General features: G+C 46.0%; 1 non-coding gene across 1 annotated transcript; it reads left to right on the top strand.

The window, feature by feature from the left end:
• The first annotated feature begins 224 nt into the window (after positions 1 to 224).
• On the top strand, positions 225 to 339 carry LOC137376853 (U5 spliceosomal RNA). Its single transcript, XR_010976319.1, has one exon. It is a non-coding gene; the product is annotated as a U5 spliceosomal RNA (small nuclear RNA).
• Positions 340 to 22,019: the final 21,680 nt, after the last annotated feature.

Genomic DNA, 22,019 nt, shown 5'->3' with positions numbered 1-22,019 from the left:
CGCCCACTAATCTACATAACCAGAATAGTGTGCAAAAGGTCAATGTTTATTTCTATTTCTGTGGGATGTTAACAGTTTGTGGTTACTTTTTTTAATCTTAAAATATATTAGGATTAAATTGGTATTTCGCCAGTATCGATGGCAATTGGTGGTGTGTCCGTTCAGTATGATGTTAAAGAGTGAATAGTTTGGTGGGTTGAGAGTAGGAGGATAGGTTTATTAGTACACTCTGGTTTCTCTTCAGATCGTATAAATCTTTCGCCTTTTACTAAAGATTTCCGTGGAGAGGAACACTCAGAGTTTTAAATAATTTTTTGTGGCCCTGCTTTTAGTGGGGTTTCTATTTCAATAAAAAACAGTTTTATTGTTGCGAGTTTATGTATGTTGTCGGTTTTCGCTGTGTGGGTTTTACTGTTGTGGTTGGTGGGGGCGATAATCCAGTGATCGTAATTGCTGGTTTGCTTCTTTAGAGGCTACAATGTGTTTCTATCATTCTGAGCGGAGAATTTTTTCCATGTGTCGTTGATGGTCGAATGACCTTATCCATTTCCTCAGCCATGATATTAAAGCTGCAAGAACAGTGATTGCTCTAGCAAAATCCTCAGTCATTTCTTTCTCCAAAAAAAAATGTTCATACAATTTATAAAAGTGTGTTACCTAATAGTTCAAAGTTGAGTTTACATAAAGTGAATACTGATCAATTTGTTTCGATACATTAAGAGCCTTACTGCGCAGGTGGACTTTGACCTTTGCTTCTATACAATCATGAGTTGTTTCACAACCCTTCCATTTCATTGTCATGAAATGTTTACATTTACAGCACACAAAATTTCTCCAAAACAGTTCGAGGGGTTTCCCATGGATCCAGCCCCTCAGTTCAGCTTGGTGGGGGGACCTTACACTGTGGTCTTTCCCCATTGAGCCTTCGCTGCGGCTGCCCCAAGCTTTAGTGCGTCCCTCAGCACGTAGTCCTGGACCTTGGAATGTGCCAGTCTGCAACATTCGGTGGTGGACAACTCTTTGCGCTGGAAGACCAGCAAGTTTCGGGCAGACCAAAGGGCGTCTTTCACCGAATTGATAGTCCTCCAGCAGCAGTTGATGTTTGTCTCGGTGTGCGTCCCTGGGAACAGCCCGTAGAGCACAGACTCCTGTGTTACAGAGCTGCTTGGGATGAACCTTGACAAAAACCACTGCATCTCTTTCCACACCTGCTTTGCAAAGGCACATTCCAGGAGGAGGTGTGCGACCGTCTCTTCCCCACCACAGCCAACGCGGGGGCACTGTGCGGAGGGGGCGAGACTTCGGGTGTGCATGAAGGATCTGACGGGGAGGGCCCTTCTCACCACCAGCCAAGCTACGTCTTGGTGCTTGTTTGAAAGTTCTGGTGATGAGGCATTCCGCCAAATGACTTTGACGGTCTGCTCGGGGAACCATCCGACAGGATCCACCGTTTCCTTTTCCCGTAGGGCCTTGAGGACATTCCGTGCAGACCACTGCCTGATGGACCGGTGGTCGAAGGTGTTTTCCTGCAGAAACTGCTCCACGAAGGATAGGTGGTACGGCACCGCCCAACTGCATGGAGCGTTCCGCGGCAATGTGACCAGGCCCATCCTTCGCAACACCGGGGACAGATAGAACCTCAGCACGTAGTGACACTTGGAGTTTGCGTACTGGGGATCTACGCACAGCTTGATGCAGCCGCACACGAAGGTGGTCATCAGGATGAGGGCCACGTTGGGTACATTTTTCCCGCCCTTGTCCAGAGATTTGAACATCGTGTCCCTCCGGACCCGGTCCATTTTACATCCCCAGATGAAGCGGAAAATGGCTCGGGTGACTGCCACGGCGCAGGAGTGGGGTATGGGCCAGACCTGCGCCATGTAGGGCAACAACGTGAGCGCCTCGCACCTGATGACCAGGTTCTTACCCACAATGGAGAGAGATCGCTTCCCCCACATGCCCAACTTTTGTTGTACCTTGGCTACTCACTCCTCCCATGTTTTGGTGCACGCCCCGGCCCTTCCGAACCATATCCCCAGCACCTTCAGGTAATCTGACCTGATGGTGAAGGGGACAAAGGATCGGTCAGCCCAGTTGCCAAAGAACATGGCCTCGCTCTTGCCGTGGTTAACTTTGGCTCCCGAGGCCAGTTCGAACTGGTCGCAGATGCTCATCAGTCTGCGCACGGACAGCGGATCCGAGCAGAAGACGGCGACGTCATCCATGTACAGGGAGGTTTTGACCTGAGTGCCTCCGCTGCCTGGGATTGTCACCCCTCTTATGCTCGCATCCTTCCTAATAGACTCAGCAAAGGGTTCAATACAGCAAACAAACCAGACCGGGGACAGAGGACAGCCCTGTCTGACTCCAGATTTGATCGGGAAACTTTCAGATTCCCACCCGTTGATTGACACTGCGCTACTGATGTTTGTGTAGAGCAGTTGGATCCAATTGCAGATTCCCTCCCCAAACCCCATTTTGGAAAGCACGTCCATCATGTAGGTGTGCGATATCCTGTCAAAAGCCTTCTCCTGGTCCAGGCTGATGAGGCAGGTGTCCACCCTCCTGTCCCGTACGTAGGCGATCGTATCCCTGAGTAGCGCGAGACTATCAGAGACCTTCCTGCCGGGTACAGTACAGGTCTGATCGGGATGAATCACCAACTCCAGAGCAGACTTGACTCGACTGGCTATGACTTTGGACAGAATCTTGTAATCAACATTAAGCAGTGAGATGGGCCGCCAATTTCTGATTTCTGCCCTCTCCCCCTTCTGCTTGTAAATGAGGGTGATGATGCCTTTCATCATGGTCTCTGACATGCTGCCGGCCAGGAGCATACTCTCGTATACTTCCAGCAGGTCCGGGCCGACCCAGTCCCACAGGGACGAGTACAACTCGACCGGTAAGCCGTCGCTCCCGGGGGTTTTACTCGTCTCGAAAGACTCGACGGCCTTTGTCAGCTCGTCCAGAGTTAGCGGCTTGTCCAGTCTCTCCCTCCTGCTGTCATCTAGGACCTCTGTGATAGATGACAGGAAGGACTGGGAGGCTCTGCTGTCTGTGGGCTTCGCGTCATTCAGCCCAGCATAAAAGGATTTGCTGATCCTTAGTATGTCGGACTGCGAAGACGTTACCGAGCCATCTTCTTCCTTCAGGCTGCTGATAACAGAGCTCTCTCTGTGTACCTTTTGGAAGAAGTAACGCGAGCACGTCTCATCCTGCTCGATGGAGCGGACTCTGGACCGGAAGATGATCTTGGAGGCCTCCTTGGCAAAGAGCGAGGCCTGCTGGCTCTTCCCCTCTTGGAGGTCCTCCTTGACCTCGACCCCCATTGACTGCAACCGGAGTAGATTTTGCATAATTTTCTGGAGTCGGGACAGTTCCCTCTGTCTCTCTCTCGCCTTCTGAACACCTTTGTGGATGAAGAACCTCTTGATGTTCTCCTTAATCGCTTCCCACCAGTGAACTGGAGACTCAAAGAGGGGTTTCACGGTCCTCCAACCTTTGTAATCCCTTTTGAGTTCCTCAACGTTCTCTGGGGTCAGCAGTGTCGCATTGAGCTTCCACGTCCCTCTGCCAACCCGCTGGTCGTCCTGTAAGTGACAGTCGGCCAGTAAGAGGCAGTGGTCGGAGAAGAACACCGGCTTGACGTCGGTGGATCCGACCGTGACAGCACGGGACACAAACAGGAAGTCAATCCTGGAACGGGCAGACCCGTCCGATCTTGACCATGTGTATCTGTGCTGCGCTCCGTCTGCAGGTTTGCTGAAGACGTCGTGCAGTTTGGCATCCTTAACTGTTTCTATTAGGAATCTGGACATAGCGTCCAGTTTGCTGTCGTCACTGCCGGATCGTCCAGCCGCATCGATGATGCAGTTGAAGTCACCGCCTAGGATGACCGGCCTGGACGTCGCCAGCAGCAGTGGGAGCTGCTGGAAGACGGTCAGCCGCTCGCTGCGTTGTACCGGGGCGTACACGTTGATCAACCGGAGCGGAGCGTTGTTGTACATCACGTCTGCTACGAGGAGGCGGCCGCCCACCACCTCCTTAACTTCGGAGATGGTGAAGTTACCTCCCCGCAGCAGAATACCCAGAACGGAGGAACGGCAGTCATTACCCCCCGACCAGATCGATGGCCCGTGGGACCACCATCGCGACCACTGCCTGTAGGTGCTGAGGTGTGGTATTCCACACTCCTGCAGAAACAGTAGGTCAGCTTTGACCTTGGCAAGGTAATCCAAGGTTGAAACACATCGCGTAGTAGATTTAATGCTACGCACATTAATGGAAGCAATTCTTACACCCATTTTTTACTAAAAATTAGTTGTTGCTTCCCATACCATTTGTCCTCGCTAGTCCCAGTCCTTCCCCTTCGGGATGTTCCTGCATACCCATCGTATGCGCAAGCAGTTTCACGTTGGTTGGGCTCAGAAACCCCTCCTGATTTTTCATGCAGGGTTTGTGCCGCTCGGGTGACATCGGGGGGGTCTTGTAGGCAGAGAGCATTGGGTTGTCCTCAGCTGCTTCCATCTGTTCCTCCTCGAAAACATCACAGCTCCCGGTCTCCCGGAGCTCAGGTGCGCCAGACGTGTCTTTGCTCCCGGTGTCGCAGAGCTGAGATGCGTTGGCCACTTCGTTACGTGTGGGGCATTGGGGTTGGGGCACGCCGGGCCCATCACAGCTTCCAGTGCCCGGGGGCTGGGATGCTTTATCATCCATCTCGGAGTTCTGCCGCCTCTTTTGAAGGGGCTGTCGTTCCAGCATTTCCCCGTCCAGTGAAGAGGAGTTGTTGCAGTCTGATTCAGAAGAGAGCCTCCTCTTGCCACTGGTTTGGGTGGTGGCTTTGGGATGTTTTTTCTTTGTGGTTTTCCTCTGGACCACTTGCCACTGACCTGTTTGTCCATCTGCTGCCTCCTCCTCCATTGATTCTGTCTGTGGAGGAGGGGTTCCCGGGCGCTGGGTAGGTGCTGGGTCGTTGGTTTCACCTGCCTCCCCTTCCTTCTCAGGTTGAAGTTCCTCACTGCGGAGAAGGTTGCTGGTCTCCTTTCGGACAGCGGACGCCTTCGTCGAACCTTCTCCCGGCCTTTCCTTGGACCTTGCCGCCTGAGCATAGCTGAGGCAACGTTTGGGACAAGTCTTGTAGAGATGGCCTGCCGCACCGCACAAGTTGCAACACTGAGTCTGCTTACAGTCCTTGGTCTGATGGCCTTCCTCCTTGCAGTTCTTGCAAACAACCGTGCTGCAGTTGGCTGCCATGTGACCAGATTTGCCACAGCGTAGACCAAGAAGCCTCGACTTCCCCCGATAGCGAAGCTGGAGGGAGGGTGGATGATGGCTCCACTGGGATCGACCTTCAAGGTCACCTTGACCTGCCGCTTGCTGGTCCAGATCCCAAAGGGGTCCTTGACACCAGTGCTGCTGCCGGCCACCTCGACGTACTTGGCGAGAAAGGTGAGTACATCCACCACCGGAACATGGGGGTTGCAGAGGTGAATCGTCACCACCCGGTCCCGTTGTGACGGAAGCGTGAAGAGCGGCTCTGCTGTGAGGATCGACAGTGGCGCCCGGTCCCCTTTCTCCTTGAACGCCTTCAGGAACTTGATGCATCCCGCCACGTTCCGGAACGTCACTTAGAAGTATCCACTGCTGGGGAAATCCTGCAGGCAGAAGAGGTCCGTCGCTTGAAATCCGCAGCAATCGAAGAGAATTTTCTTGATGAAGAAGGTGCGATCGACCGGTGCATCTCCTTCCTTGTCCTTCACGACCACCCGAACGGTGTTGCGCACGCCCTGGCCCGAAGCTCGAAAATTGGTTATAGCCATTTTACTCAAAGCTTCCCCAGGATCAAAAGGCAATGATCATGGTCTCCTCTCAATCAAATAAGCACTGGTGCTTATTGGTGCTCCTTCATTTTTTTTTTATTTCCAAAATATACTTTATTCATAAAAATCTGTAAAAATTACATTGCCAAACAGTTTCCAAACAGCACCAAAAAATACAAACATTGCAAAGGAGATCAGTTTCCTTCAATACTGTCATGAGTTTCTTCCCAACCCTTCAGTTTCACAATTGTCATGTCAATTACAGTTTTACATTTACAGCAATTGAGAATATTAACGATACAGTTCGAGGGGTTTCCCATTGATCCAGCCCCTCAGTCCAGCTTGGTGGGGGAACCTTACACTGTGGTCTTTCCCCATTGAGCCTTTGCTGCGGCTGCCCCAAGCTTAAGTGCGTCCCTCAGCACGTAGTCCTGGACCTTGGAATGTGCCAGTCTGCAACATTCGGTGGTGGACAACTCTTTGCGCTGGAAGACCAGCAAGTTTCGGGCAGACCAAAGGGCGTCTTTCACCGAATTGATAGTCCTCCAGCAGCAGTTGATGTTTGTCTCGGTGTGCGTCCCTGGGAACAGCCCGTAGAGCACAGACTCCTGTGTTACAGAGCTGCTTGGGATGAACCTTGACAAAAACCACTGCATCTCTTTCCACACCTGCTTTGCAAAGGAACATTCCAGGAGGAGGTGGGCGGCCGTCTCTTCCCCACCACAGCCAACGCGGGGGCATTGTGCGGAGGGGGCGAGACTTCGGGTGTGCATGAAGGATCTGACGGGGAGGGCCCTTCTCACCACCAGCCAAGCTACGTCTTGGTGCTTGTTTGAAAGTTCTGGTGATGAGGCATTCCGCCAAATGACTTTGACGGTCTGCTCGGGGAACCATCCGACAGGATCCACCGTTTCCTTTTCCCGTAGGGCCTTGAGGACATTCCGTGCAGACCACTGCCTGATGGACCGGTGGTCAAAGGTGTTTTCCCGCAGAAGGATAGGTGGTATGGCACGGCCCAACTGCACGGAGCGTTCCGCGGCAATGTGACCAGGCCCATCCTTCGCAACACCGGGGCCAGATAGAACCTCAGCACGTAGTGACACTTGGAGTTTGCGTACTGGGGATCTACACATAGCTTGATGCAGCCGCACACGAAGGTGGTCATCAGGATGAGGGCCACGTTGGATAGTCTAGACGATAGCTTAAAATTGCAAAGAGATATTGACAGACTAGGTGAGTGGGTAAAACTGTGGCAGATGGATTTCAATGAGGGCAAGTGTGAGATTATCCATTTTGGACCAAAAAAGGATAGAGCAGGGTACTTTCTAAATGGGAAGAGGTTAAGTACAGTGGATATCCAAAGAGACTTGGGGGTTCCGGTGCATAGATCTTTAAAATGCCATCAGCAAGTGCAGAAAATAATCAAAAAGGTTAATGGAATGCTAGCCTTTGTATCTAGACAATTGGAGTATAAAGACACAGAGGTTATGCTGCAGCTGTACAAAACCCTGGTTAGACCCCACTTGGAGTACTGTGAGCAGTTCTGGGCACCACACCTTAGGAAGGATATATTGGCCTTGGAGGGAGTGCGACGTAGGTTTACAAGAATGATACCTGACTACAGGGGTTAAGTTACACAAATTTGGCGTGTTTTCGCTAGAATTTAGAAGGTTAAGGGGTGATCTGATCGAAATCTTCAAGATATTAACAGGAAAAGACAGGCTAGATAAAGATAAACTATTTCCACTGGTTGGAGATTCTAAAACTAGGGGGCATAGTCAAAAAAGTAGGGCCAGACTGTTCAGGAGAGATGTTAGGAAGCACTTCTTCACGCAAAAGGTGGTAGAGGTTTGGAACTCTCTCCCACAAACAGCAGTTGAAGCTAGAACAGTTGTTAATTTTAAATCTGAGATAGATAGATTTTTGTCAAGCAAAGATATTAAGGGATATGGGCCAAAGGCAGGTACATGGAGTTAGGCCGCAGATCAGCCATGATCTCATTGAATGGGGGGACAGGCTCGAGGGGCTGAATGGCCTACTCCTGTTCCTATCTTCCTGTGTTCCTAACCCAGTTAATATTGGGGAAGTTGATATCCCCTACTATTATTACCCTATTATTTTTACACCTCTCTGAGATTTGCCTACATATCTGCTCCTCTATCTCTCCCTGACTGTTTGGAGGCCTGTAGTACACTCCCAGCAAAGTGATTGCCTTCTTTTTGTTTTTAAGTTCTACCCATATGGCCTCATTTGAGGAACCTTCTAAGATATCATCCCTCCTTACTGCAGTAATTGACTCCTTGATCAATTGTGCAATGCCACCTCCTCTTTTATACCCCCTCCCCTGTCACACCTGTAGATTCTGTGCCCTGGAATATTGAGCTGCCAGTCCTGCCCTTCCCTCAACCATGTCTCTGTGACAGCAATAATATTATATAATCACACACAGGACAGTTTCAAGAGAGAAGAAAGTTTACAACTCAAGCTGGAACAAGGAAGTATCTCTCCTGGCCGTTCCATGCCGATTTTACAGCCACTGGCCGCAACTCTCACACCTTTGGAATTCCGTATGGGGGGATAGGCCAAAAACCTAACTGTTAATGCATTGGGGCAGGTGGTAGAGGAGCTTCCAGCTTTTATTTAATTTACTAAAATCAAGATGACATGCATTTCACTTTAAACATGTAAATTCAATTGAAGGACTTGAAGCCTTTAAAAATGGAGCCGGTGCCTGCATGGTGGCACCAGACACCGTTACCAGAGACGCGACGTCTGCTCCCTCCACATCATCGGGGACGGCTGCTCTGCCCCCTCCATTTAAATGAGCCCCCGTGCATAATATCTCGGGGGCTGTACGGGGGCGCTGCTGGGTCGGAAGGCCCCCGACTTCACTGTGTGCTGCCGCGGAGCGCAGCGCGCTGATAAAATTCAGGGCTTACTGGCTGTTTTCCAAGTGAGGTTAAGCAGCAAACATCAGGATTTGAAAATTGGAGTAAGGGAGAAAAAGGATAAATAAAGGAGCTATGGGAAAGATCTGTCCACTTTTCTCCTGTTAAAAAACTGCAAGGTTGTAGTGTTGTCTCTTTAAAACACTGTGTGAATGCTTGAAGCCTTTAATCTGTCGGAAGCCCCACACTCTAACTCTTTTTTTGGTATAAGAATTTTGAATGTTTTATTGAACAGTGAAAGCAAACTTTTCCATTTGTTTTCTTTTTTCGATAGTTTTATTACAGTCATTTGGAAAGGCTCCTGAAGAAAGAACCTGAAGAAAAATGATGTAATTTATCTTTTCTTTTGAAGCACGTGCTATTCTGTTCTGTGTTTAGTTAATAATTGTTGGTTTGAATTAAATTGGGAAAAGTGAGCTTATGTTGTGAAAACTTGAATTTCTTTGAGGCCACAATAAAATTCTAGTTATTACATCAAAGGATGTGGGTTCTTTAGATCTAGATATACAAAATTGTCAGTTTTGAGTTTTCTATTTGTTGAATCATGTGAATTGAAATTTGGGATATTTGAGCTGTTTCTGCTAGTTTAATCATCTTGGCTGTACCAAGAAAATCTTGGGTTGGAAACCTCTTACAAAAAAATTGCTAAAATGTTTGGAAACAATTGGAGTTTAATCTACAATGCTGCCTTTCCTGATGGGAATGTTTTCCTTCAAAGTTGATAATGTTACTCATCATTTCTGTCCTTTCTGATCCCCAAGGGTAACAGTTGGACAAGTTGAAGAAAAGATACCAAACAACTTGGAAAAATAAAAGTTTAAGATAGTGTTTTGTTCGTCTTCGATCAGAAAGTTTTTTCAAAAATGATTTTGTAAAGTGATCCAATTGTGTGCAAGTGAGGGTTCTTCAGCCCTTTTGCAAACGAACAGAGGAGTTAATCCTTGCTGCTGACACTTTTTAAAATTTAATTCACCACACAACTTTTGTATTGCCGAGTGTAAATTTATATATTGGGCATTATTACATTTTAAGTTTCTAAATTGACAGATATGATTGGACATATTAACCCTTTGGGCTCTTGTTTGTTTTAAACAGGTGATGATGGTTTCCAGGGTACATGAGTACTGATACCGCAGAGATCGAGCAGCTTTTATCTGCAGGCATCAAATGTCAAAGCATGATGGCTTGGATGAAAGGCTTTGCCTTTCAAAGACTTGGCCTGGATTTTCACAGTGGAGGTGGGAAACAGGAGCTGGAGGCCTGGCACTAGGGGCAGGGCAGACCCTCACTTCATCAGTGCCCTCCTGGATCTAATGCTGCAGGCCGTGATGGCGAGGAGGGAAGTCCTTTTCCTGGAGAGTGGCAGGAGGAGGCCACCTTGTGGTGCAGCAGGAGCACCTCTCTGTTCAGTGTTATCCCACTCCACTCCCTCTTCCTCCTTCTGTCTTACCTCCTGCTCCTCCCACGTTGAGCTGTCTCCTTCCAGGGTCTCACTGTCCTCAAGGTCCACACCTCTCTGGATGGCCATGCTCGGGGGAATGCAGCAGATCAGCACAATGACTGAGACCCTTGCAGGAGGGTATTGGAGGAAGCTACCTGACTGAACCAGGCACCAGATTTGCATCCTCAGAAGCCCGATGGCCTGCTCAATGGTTGGCCTGCTGAGCAGGTGGCATTGGTTATTTCACCTCCGTGCCTCTTTCTGGGATCCCCTGGAGAGGTCATTAGCCATCTCTTCATGGGATTTCCCTTGTCCCCTTGGAGCCAGCTATGCACTTTGGGGGATGGAGTGAAGGACTGAGGCAGCCTGGACTTGCGGAAGATGAAGGAGGCATGGCAGCTGCCAGGAAAGCAAGCACACACATGGAGGAATCTTTGCTGGATGCTAAGGGAGTGGAAGCCCTTCCTGTTGATGGATCTCACTGGCCGGTCACTGGGTGCCTTGATGGTCACATTTGTACAATTGATGATACCCTGAACCTGAAGGAATCTATCGATGATGTCAAACCCCATTCCTCTCTGTGCCAGCACAGGATCATCTGTGTCAATGTGGGTGTAGTTCCTACCCTCCTGAATATGTCATGTGTGACCTGCCTGATGGCCTAATGAGATGCCGCTTGGTCCGTAGCTGATCCCTGGAATGACCCCATTGCATAGAAGTTCAGGGCGACGGAGACCTTGACTGTTGTTGGTAGGGGTCTGCCATGGGGGCCGTGAAGCCTCAGGTCATTGTGGATCAGAGCACACAGGACCTGGATAGGCGCATGCCTCCTGCTGCACTGATGCTCTGTCATTTGCAGGCATCTGACTCTTGAGCTGTGCGCCCGATGTCTCGGGTGGCACCTTCCTCCCCTTGTGCCCTTCCCCCACCTGCTGTGCTTCTCTGACCTCCTGCTGTGCAGGAGCTTGCATCTGCCGCAGCTCATCCTGGCTTCTCTGTCCAATGGCAGAGTAGCCTATTCCATCTGACCTTCATCAGCTGGGTCTTTGACAATCATCAGTTGTTTCTGTGCCAAACCTAAATGCTACAGTGATGTCAGTGGGTTCACTTCCCTATCCCGTCTCATGTCGAACTCCAATGTAACATTCAACTCCTACATGTGCAACAATAACACAGTTATTGAAAACAAAATCCAGTTGCCTTTCCCTTAAAAACATAACATGACACCTATTCCTTTTTCACAGCAGTTTTAACCTTTGACTTTCTTTTCCTCGAAACCATTTTCCCTATTCCAGTGTTTTCTTTTATGTCATTCTTTTACAACATCTGAATGCTGTAACTCCACATTCTACTACACAACCTCCTTTGTTCATCTCATGTCCCCTAACTTTGCAAATGCTTGCTCATACTTTTCTCATTCTTCTTGTAACTCGCTCAACAACCTATTAACCACTGCCTCTGTGTCACTAGCTTTTTTGTCTTTTCCTCAATAATCTTTTCTTAATCTGATCTTTTCTCATTCATCATCTTTGAACTGTTTGTGGTTTGCCATAAACTAAAAAGCGTTTAGCATACCAGGGCAGCAGGTTGCACCTGGCATCTATTGTTCTGCTTTACACACGGGGCTTTGTTCGCTTAGGATCACTTAAAGCCGTCCCTCATTTAAAGGTCATTTTCCTGCTATATACTTAGTTACTAGTTAATTCATGGCTTTCCCCTTTAAATGTGAGTGTGTCATTTTATTCTTCTTTATGTGGGCCCACCCAGGAATTCAAATTCTGTAATCCTTTTTGTTTTGAAACACTCACTCAAGCTTATTGTTCGTTTTGATCTGCGAATTACACAATAACAAATTGATGACTCATCAGAAGTTGTTATACTTTGTGGATTATGGCTTATTTGTGCCCACAATTACAGATTTGAAACAGGCAAAAATTTAAAATGATTACAGAAAATGATTATGGATTTAACAGGTTGAGAAATAGAAAAGAAAATTATTTTTAAAATGCATTTTTACTCTGCCCCCAGCAAATAAATGTTTCAACAATATCTAGTATCAGAATGCTCAAATATATTTCCAGTAATTAATCAGACAATCACCTCGAAGGGGCCATCTCCTGATGATTGCAGATCTCCTTCCGACACATGTTGGGATCCTGCCTGTTGACTGCAGTAAAGGTCTCTGTTGTGTTCACTCTTTTATATCCCTTTTCAGGGTATGGACCTGGGTTACTATAGTGACAGACCATACTATGAAGCTTCTCTTAAAAACACAATGCTCAGCCATATTCTGATTTTTTATTGTTTAGACCATAGGGTATGAACCCACCCAGAATGTTGTCCATCTTCCTTTAGCTTTCTTTCAGCAATTTTCCATCATGTGTAACCCCTGTAGTCAACCTTCTTGAAAAAGATGTTTGTTGGGAGAATACTAGCCTCCATCATATCAAAGTTGTATCGTCTCCAAGGTCTATTCCTCATATCCAAATACTGATGTCTCTCTTTGCCTGAACTATCTTTGTTCCTTCCCAATAACATTTGTTTAGTTTCACTGCCTTACCACAGCTCAGCAAGTTTAATTTTAAAAGACTGAAAAACTAGAATTTCTTTCTTCAGCACTGTTTCCAGCTTCCCAAGGCATGCTGGTTGAATGTCAGGCTAATAATTTTGTCAAATTGTTTCTTTTCCTTCGCCTTTCTGTGAATAAGGAAACTGTTTGAAATTTGCTGATCAGTCTAAGTGATGCACAAGAAAGGAGTGGGCTCCTTTCTAAAGACCCTGCAGTCCAGCTGCCCCAAGCCCCTAACTGAAGCATTAAAAGGACATGTCTTAAATTTCACTGCTCAGAGTCACCATCCCTACCTCAACCAACTAGCCTGCAAGACCTCTCCCTCCTGCTCCCACCCCTCACCATCTGAGCCTGCTGTTCTTACATGTTGAGCTATTTTCTCAGCAGTTTGGAATCCTGCAAAAAAATGAGCCATAATCCAGTGTTCGATTACAAAGATCTTCACAGTTTATTTAGAATCATTGACGTACCATGTTAAGAAAGGACTTGTCTTTCTATAGTATCTTTCAAGCCCTCAGCATGTCCAAGGTGTTTTACAGCCAATTAAGAACTCTTGAACAGTAGTCACTGTTGCAGTGTAGCTAATGCAGTAGCCAAGTTGTGCACATCTTTCTTTTGGGCCTCCTTATCTCGAGAGACAATGGATACGCGCCTGGAGGTGGTCAGAGCACATCAAGCTCCCAGAAACAACATGACTAGATACACTGTTTCGGGTGGTGTTGGTAGAGGGATAAATATTGGCCAGGACACCAGGAACAACTTCCCTGCTCTTCTTGAAAAGTGACATTGGATCTTTTACATTAACTTGAATGGGCAGGTGGGATTTCGGTTTAATGTCTCATCTGAATGATGGGACTTCCAACCGTGCTGCATTCTCTCAGTACAGCACTGATTGTCAGCCTGGATTATGTCATGTGTTCAAATTTCTCTAGCCACACCTTCTGACTTAGAGGTGAGCTCGCTGCCATTGAGCAAAGACTGACACCCATGTAAGCTAGAACATATGGGAAGACACTTGAAACAAGAATATCTCTCCCCGTCAGATCCTTCATGCACACCCGAAGTCTCGCCCCCTCCGCACAGTGCCCCCGCGTTGGCTGTGGTGGGGAAGAGACGGTCGCCCACCTCCTCCTGGAATGTGCCTTTGCAAAGCAGGTGTGGAAAGAGATGCAGTGGTTTTTGTCAAGGTTCATCCCAAGCAGCTCTGTAACACAGGAGTCTGTGCTCTACGGGCTGTTCCCAGGGACGCACACCGAGACAAACATCAACTGCTGCTGGAGGACTATCAATTCGGTGAAAGACGCCCTTTGGTCTGCCCGAAACTTGCTGGTTTTCCAGCGCAAAGAGTTGTCCACCACCGAATGTTGCAGACTGGCACATTCCAAGGTCCAGGACTACGTGCTGAGGGACGCACTAAAGCTTGGGGCAGCTGCAGCAAAGGCTCAATGGGGAAAGACCACAGTGTAAGGTTCCCCCACCAAGCTGGACTGAGGGGCTGGAACCATGGGAAGCCCCTCGAACTGTATCGTTAATATTCTCAATTGCTGTAAATGTAAAACTGTAATTGACATGACAATTGTGAAACGGAAGGGTTTGGAAGAAACTCATGACAGTATTGAAGGAAACTGATCTCCCTTGCAATGTTTGTATTTTTTGGTGCTGTTTGGAAACTGTTTGGCAATGTAATTTTTACAGATTTTTATGAATAAAGTATATTTTGGAAATAAAAAAATTAAAAAAAAAAAAAAAAAAAAATCTCTCACTTATCCTATTCCACAACAGTAACTGGATGGCACCATTCACCATCATTCATGTGAATTGGACAGAGGGTTTAAGTGAACACTAGTGAATGTGAGAGGTGGAAAATGTGTCTAAGGGGAAACTTCAGCCAACCTAATGTACACTGGGAATATCCAAGTGACTTTGAGTCAGAGTTGACTAATGTTGTACATGACTGCTTCTTGACCCAGTATGTCAAGGGAACCATGAGAAGCAATGTTGATCCAGAACTGGTATTCGCTAGTAACCCAAAAAACATACAGCAAATGGAAGTGGGTGATAGCAACCACAGAGTGATGAGGGTTCACATGATCTGTGAAGTCAGAAATACCTAAGACCAGAACATAGGTACATAATTTTAGAAGGGATAAAAGTGATGCAATGAAGGACCAACTAAAACAAATTAATTGGGGGAAGGTTCAGTTGAAGTAAATTAGAACATCTTTATAAGTATAATCCTGAACATGTCAGAGTAGGAAGAGATTAATGAGTAGAGGGTAACCTCAGGATTTGGTGCTGGGGCCACTACAATTTTTAATTCAGATAAATGGGCTAGATTCAGAAACTCAATGCGAAGTGGTCAGATTTACAGATGATACTGAACTGGGAGAGACAGTGGAATTGGAAGAGGCAGCTCAGAAATTATAGATTGTGTTGCACAATATATTTCAGGTGGTAAAGCAATGGTGGGTGAAATTTAATGGAGACAAGTGCAAAGTGCTCAAGCTCGGAAGGAAATCTAGGCAACGAGTACTCAGTCAATGGTGCAAGAGTGAAACTGATAGCGACCTAGGGGCCTGTGAGCTGAATTTTCCCTCCGGGAGCAGGAAACATAAGTTGGGACTGTTTCCGGGTCCCGAAACCACCCCCCGAGGGAGGCAGTCACTCATTGGGAATTTCACAGGTAGCCTCCTTAATTAGCATAGAGGCAGGTTTTCTGTCCAATTAAGCACAGTGGGCGTGTTCTCAATTCTGGAGGGCCAATCACAAGCCTTCCAGCTTCAGAGCAGCAGCAGGATGTAATTGAAGGTAAGTAAGAGAGAGGGCGCTTCAATATGGAGGCACCCTTTATCCAACATTTTTAAACCTTCAAAAATAGATTCAGCAACCAGGATACTGTAGGTGGTGGGTGATAGGGAATTCCTCAACAGGGCTGCCTGCGGCTGCTTTTGCACCCAGGCAGGCAGGGGCAGCCTCTAATCCTGCGTGAATTACTGACACTGCGGCCTGTGTCCTGGTGCCTGCCTGTAGATAAGTAAACTGGCCCCCTTGGAGCAAAAACCTGGAGGCTGATTGGAAAATCCCAGTCGACTTTCTTTAATTGGCTTAATTTATGCCTTTAATGAGTCTAATCAGCTACCTGCTGTGTGTGGGTGGGTAGCCCTGCCAGTCATGATCTCGCCTCCGCATAAATGGCCTTTAGGTGGGATGGAGCAGGGAAACTGGCACGTTAGCCAACGAAGCAAATTTTTTGCCCTGTCCATCTCCAATCCCAGCCCTGGTGGGGCCCAAAAGTCCAGCCGGTAGACTCAACGCCAAATATCTCTAAACAACGCAGAGCAACAATCAATAAAAACAATAGGATATTACACTACAATAGTCATACCAGTAGAATATGAGTTAAAGAAACAAATGATCAAACTGTCTGGTGTTCTTTTCAGACTGCACCATGAATATTGTGTCCATTTCTGGTCACCTTCAAACAAGCGTAAAATGGGAATTACTTTCAGTGGAGCTGGAGATTGGGAAGTGAGCACATTGGAACACCTCGGATATGACACTATCATAAGATCACAATACCTCCAAAGAAGGAAGTCTTTCCTTTTGTGATTTATCCCAGGAAAGTAACAGAATAGAAACTCACTTGTGTTCAAGCTGATGTACTCTATCTTCAAACAGTTGCATTGAACAATGTTACTGTATCACATAAATAGACTTTTCATGGGCTTGCCACACCTTTACATTGATAGTTATTAGTTATTTAAAGTTTAGTTTAGAGATACAGCACTGAAACAGGCCCTTCGGCCCACCAAGTCTGTGCCGACCATCAACCACCCATTTATACTAATCCGACACTAATTCCATATTCCTACCACATCCCCACCTGTCCCTATATTTCCCTACCACCTACCTATACTAGGGGCAATTGCTACTGGCCAATTTACCTATCAACCTGCAAGTCTTTGGCATGTGGGAGGAAACCGGAGCACCCAGAGGAAACCCACGCAGACACAGGGAGAACTTGCAAACTCCACACAGGCAGTACCCAGAATTGAACCCGGGTCGCTGGAGCTGTGAGGCTGCGGTGCTAACCATTATCATTATGTTTATTTTTCAAATAACACAACAAAAATATTTTTAATCAATACAATGATTTATATTGTAAAGTCCATTTGAGTTGAAAGAAAGAGCCAGCTTGCATTTATATAGCACCTTTCACGACCTCTGTACATTCCAAAGCACTTCACAACCAATGAAGTACTTTGGCGCGTAGTTACTGCTGGAATGTAGGAAACGTAATAGCCAATTTGTACATAGCAAGGCCTCACACACAACAATAAGAGAAATGATCAGATAATCTGATTTTGGTGGTGTTGGTTCAGAGATAAATATTGGTCAGGAGACTGGGAGAACTCCACTGCTATTCTTCAAACTACTGCCATGGGATACTTTACGCCCTCAGTTATTATCTCATCTGAAAGTACACCTCTAACAGTGGAGCTCCAGCCTCTGTTGTGGTATTTAAAAATTCAATCTTGGGATGTGGGCAGGTGGTAGTGTTACCAGGCGACTGCTGCCCTTGCTCTAGGTGGTAGAGGTTGCAGGTTTGGAACGTGCTGTCAAAGGAGCCTTGGTGAGTGGCTGCAGTGCATTTTGTTGATGGTACACACTGCTACCACAGGGAGTGAACATTTAAGATACTAGTCATGGATGGTGTTGAACTTGGTGAGTGTTGGAGCTGCAACAGCCTGGCAAGTGGGGAGTATTCCATCACACACCTGACCTTTGCCTTATAGATGTTGGACAAGATTTGGGGAGTCAGGAGATGAATTACTGCCTGCAGAATTTCCAGCCTGCTCTTGCAGCCACAGTATTTATGTAGCTGTTCCTGTTCAGTTTCTGGTCAATGGTGACCAACCAGGATATTGATGGTGGGGGATTCAGCAATCATAATTCTGTTGAACATCAAGGTGAGATGTTTAGATTCTCTCTTGTTAGAGATAGTCATTGCCTGGCACTTGTGTGGTGCAAATGTTACTTGCTACTTATCAGCCCAAGCCTGAATGTTGTCCAGGACTTGCTGCATGTGGGCAGGGATTGCTTCAGGACCTGAGGAGTAGCGAATGGAACAGAACACTGCTTTAACACATGTCCTTCTGATACAGAGGTGAGAGTATGACCACTGATCCAAAACTGATACTTGAAATAAGTATCAAGTTTCGAGGACAAAATTCAAGGTAGAATTCAGTAGAACACTATGAATGATGTGCTGCTTTGTTTCCAGTTGTTTTGATTTATTTGGTATATTTAATAACTGAAAAAAATGGATACATTATTGCATTTCTCAACTTTTCTCTGAATTTAGTCTGTGCCAGCGCATAAATACACGTGTTTGTACAGGAGCTCAGCAGCTGAAACATATCACCGGTGTACTCTGCGATAAAAAAGGGATCTGTGTATTGATCTGGCTCGTACTGACTGTCTGTAACTCTGGAAACAAGGAAAAATACAACATATGGCATCCACAGCACTATAAAAGTGCCAGAAATGGAGAATAGTAAAATGATGGATTTCCTTCGGCTCTGCATCTCTGGATCATCGCTGTTCTGGTTGTTGCGTTGACCTTGCAGTGCTCTGCGGGTTCGATTAGCCATCACAATGTGTCTAACAGTCAGAGTGTTGAGCAATAAAATCAGAAAGTACGGCAACAATGGGCTTAAAATTGTATCAAGCCAGTCAAAAGTGACCCATCCTGGCAAGGTGTAATAGGTTGGTTTGAACTGAGCGCCCCACTCCACATTATTAATTATATAGATAGGGTCAAAAGCAAAATACAGGGGGATGTTTTTGAAGCAGAACACGACACACACAGTCACTATAACCAAAGCTGCAGTTTTCTGCCTGCAATACTTCTCTCTGAACTTTGGAGAGCAAATGAGGACAAAGCGATCGACAGTGAAAGCGACCGTCAACCAGACAGAGCAGTCAACAGCCACGTAGTTGATAACCTCATTAATGCTCATTATGGAAGTGTAGTGTAGAACTGAGTCTGGGAAATAGTAAATAAGCATGTAATAGATTATCACGTTGAAAATAATGACCAGTAGGTCCGCTGTTGTCATACCCACCAGGTAAAGAGTGATCCCTTTGGAGAGACCACAGCCTCCTCGAGACAGAAGGACAATTGTCAGGAAGTTAGCTACAAAGAAAAAAGCAAAATCTCCAAATTATTTACACAGCATTACTTGGAAATTACAGCACAGAATCAGGTCATTCTTCCAATGGGTCTATGCCGCTATGATCACTGGGAAATGCTCATCAAACCACAACTGGAACTGTTCAACGTTCAGAGGAACAAAGGTCACGCATTGGTGGAAAAGGCTGATAGTGTCAGTAATTGCACATTTAGTGAGCCATGTTCCAGCTAGGGAACACTAGTGAGCAGGAGAGTCACAACTACACATGCATCACAGGGGGAACAGGTTTGTTTGTGGGGGAGGGGGTTGCTGGGGGTGGTGGTGGTGTTCACATCCTATCATGTGCTTTCTCTGTCCTGTCTTTGTGTCAGTCCTGGCTCAGTTGGTAGCACTCTCCCCTATGAATCACAAGGTTCTGGGTTTATGTCCCACTCCAGGCCCCCAGCAAATAAATCAAGGCTGACACTCCAGTACATTACTGATGGAGTGCTGCAGTGTTGGAGGTGCCATTCTTCAGACGAGGCATTAAACCGAGGCCCCATCTGCCTGCATACGTGGATGTAAAAGATCCAATGGCACAATTTCAATGAAGAACAGAGTTATCCCTTGTGTCCTGGCCAATATTTATCCCACAATCAACATCACTGTATTGTCGTCTAGTGGTAACTTAACCTTTAAGAAATCATACCTTTAAGAGACAAGGCCACTGATGCAACTGATGACATCATCATACATGCAGAAGGAGGAGACATCATTATGAGACACACTGAACACATAGCTGGCAGACAGAACACACACACCAGTGAGAAAAAGACATGGACCTCAGCAATGTGTACAGCTCATGAAATGTAGATAAGTAGACAATAAAAAATGTTTGTGTTGCATCCAAATATAAAGACTGCAGTTATCATTTAATAAAGATTGCAAAAACACAGAAAAAAATAGTCACAAAGTGAGGTTATCTGGTCATTATGACATTTCTGTTTGTCGGAGTTTACTGAGCGCAACTTGGCTTCTGTATTTTCTACATTATGTTACGACCAAGGTGGGAGTAATGCACAGTTAATTTAGTTCCACCACTCCGCAGGTCACAGCATATTAGTTAAGTTACCCACCTACTGGAAATTAGCCAAATTAAACACTTTATTTATCCCCGGAATAAAGCACACCACACCAGGTTTATTTAAACAACAATAAAATTAACTATTCATTTAATAAACTAAAATCTGAAACAATAATGGTATAAATCTCTATATGAAAAGATTTTATAACTCCTTATTCTTCCTAACCCTCATGCACAAACACATACTTTCAAAATTTGGTTAATGGCGGGGAAAAGTGTGTTTTGAGTTGTCACGGTTTCTGAGGAATAATAAGATAATTGGATGTCACAGTCTGGTAGAATATTTCCAGATCGTTGAAGTGTCTCAGCCTTGAATAGTCGGATTCCACTCATAATCTCTCCAGTCGAGTTTGATGAACAGTCTGTGATGTGTAGGCATTCAAGGCAATTCATCTGCAGCAGGCTTCACACAGATCTTTCAGCAAAAGGGTGTAGCAACAGGTCTACTTGGTGTTCGAAATAACAGTCAAACAGTAGAAGCTTTCTTGAGATTTCAGGCTCTCTCAAAAACACAAAATGCAACAGGAATCACTCTTGAGACAGATTTTTTCAGAGACTGGAGGAAATAGGAACTTGCTATCTTTAACAATGTAGAACTTCCTCTCAGCAAAGGAGCCTTTCTCCACAGAGAGCAGCAACTCCTCTTTCTCTGGGTCTTTGCCGCTCCAGGGATTTTATTCTCTCTCCAGGCAGAACACAGACACAACTCAAATATGGAATTTCTTTTTACAAGAGAGGCAAACTTTCTTTTCCAGGGAGAGGTCTTTTTATCTGTTCTGCAAAATACACAAGTCCCAGCCAGTGTGTTCTGCCTCCTGCCTGCCCAGCACCGGTCTTTCACAAAGCAAAAGCGAAACTGAACTCTTAACAAGAAGTCATGTGGCCTGTCATTTCCCTTGCTGTTGTTTGGAAACGGGTTGCCTTGCAGTCTGTGCCCCACCCAGTTCAGCATTCAATGTTCTGAGAGAAAAATCCTTTTTTCTCAATCTTTCATAACACTGAACTCCAAGTTTACTTTCTAAAAACAAAGCACTTGAAACAATTACAACAGTGACTGCACTTCAAAATTGTACTTAATTGGCTGTGAAGAGTTTTGAGATGCCTGGTAGTCATGAAAAGTGCTATATATATGCAAGTTCACTTTCTATATTTATTTTTCACAAGGGCCTCCTCCCACCCTACTTCATCCCACCCTATCAAGCTTTCCTTCTATTCCTTCCTCATGTTTTTATTGAGCTTCCCCTAACTGACAAACTGACAATATCAGTGAGGATGTGATACTACTGCACAGATCGAAAGGAAGCAAATTCCTCTCTCAAACCAGAAAATGTTGGGAACATGACCTGAGTGCAGAGGAATTGATTGAGGAAAAAAGAGCAAACTCTATCTAGTTTACCTTCTACCATCCTGGTATTCACATGATACAAGGATAACGGTGTTGTTGATGAACCATAGCATTCAATCTCTATGAATGAGTCTACATACGAACACACGAGACATGTGAATTAGGAGCAGGAGTAGGCTACTCGGCCCCTCAAGCCTGCTCCGCCATTCAATAAGATCATGGCTGATCTGATTGTAACCTCAACAGACCCAGAGTGAGACAAGGAAAACCCCCAGTGGTGGAGAGCTTTGGGAACAATAGGTGTGAAAACTCCTGTTCCTCCCAAACATGGAACATTTCCCACATGTCATGTCTCAAATGATTCATGTACTGTATCCCAAGATGTTTTCTGAAAGAAAGTAAACTTAATAAATAGCAGAAAGTGCTGTTTATTGAATGAACACCTGAAACTGGATTCAGCATGAAGAGAGACAGTCCAAGGTTTTAGATGTTGAGTGATAAATCAAGAGCAAGAACAGAGTTAAAAAAAACAAAAACAACCAGCATCAGCTTCTTACCAGGAACTCCGAAGATTGCA

This window comes from Heterodontus francisci, chromosome 13 (genome assembly GCF_036365525.1).
Source record: "Heterodontus francisci isolate sHetFra1 chromosome 13, sHetFra1.hap1, whole genome shotgun sequence".
Classification (NCBI taxonomy): Eukaryota; Metazoa; Chordata; class Chondrichthyes; order Heterodontiformes; family Heterodontidae; genus Heterodontus; species Heterodontus francisci.
Note: the sequence above shows the minus strand (reverse complement) of the source record. Positions and strands in the feature narration are given on the sequence as shown.